The 755-nt window shown below is 43.0% G+C and overlaps 1 non-coding gene across 1 annotated transcript; it reads right to left on the bottom strand.

The window, feature by feature from the left end:
• Positions 1-75, bottom strand: Trnal-caa (transfer RNA leucine (anticodon CAA)). Its single transcript has one exon. It is a non-coding gene; the product is annotated as a tRNA-Leu (tRNA).
• Positions 76-755: the final 680 nt, after the last annotated feature.

Here is a 755-nt window from a genome sequence, read left to right as displayed (position 1 = left end):
TGCGCCGGACCGAGACTCGAACTCGGGACCTTTGCCTTTTGTGGGCAAGTGCTCTACCAACTGAGCTACCCAAGCACGACTCACGACCCGTCCTCACAGCTTCACTTCTGCCAGTACCTCATCTCCTGCCTCCCAAACTTTACAGAAGCTCTCCTTCAAACCCTGCTGAACTAGCACTCTTGAAACAAAATTTTCAAATGTGTGTGAACTCTTACGGAACTTAACTGCTAAGGTAATCAGTCCATAAGCTTACACACTACTTACCCTAAATTATCCTAAGGACAAACACACACACCCATGCCCGAGGGAGGACTCGAACCTCTGCTGGGACCAGCCGCAGCACTCCTGAAAAAAAAAAAAAGATATAGTGGAGACATGGCTTAGCCACAGCCTGGGGGATGTTTCCAGAATGAGATTTTCACTCTGCAGTGGAGTGTGTGCTGTCAGAGCCATTTGAAATGGCCATTTCGACTTCTTCCTGGATAACATTCATGTCATTAGAGATGAACATAAAGAACAGTTTCACCAGGACATTTATCAAATCGAAAAGTGTTATCAGTACAACTGGAGTATTGTAATGTTATCTGACTACTGTTTTACCTTACAAAGAGATATTGAGGCAAAGTACCTCAGGAAATCAGGAAGAAAATATTATTAGGTATGTTTATTCACGATTCTTTACTCTCATGTTGCTCGTTTCTTTCATTAATCTGTGTACTGACGCAGAGTTTTTTTGTTCTTCTTTTGCCACATAC

The sequence above is a fragment of the Schistocerca gregaria genome, chromosome X, assembly GCF_023897955.1.
Source record: "Schistocerca gregaria isolate iqSchGreg1 chromosome X, iqSchGreg1.2, whole genome shotgun sequence".
In the NCBI taxonomy this organism is placed as follows: Eukaryota; Metazoa; Arthropoda; class Insecta; order Orthoptera; family Acrididae; genus Schistocerca; species Schistocerca gregaria.
The sequence above is the reverse complement of the archived record's forward strand: the minus strand, read 5'-3'. Positions and strand labels throughout refer to the sequence as shown.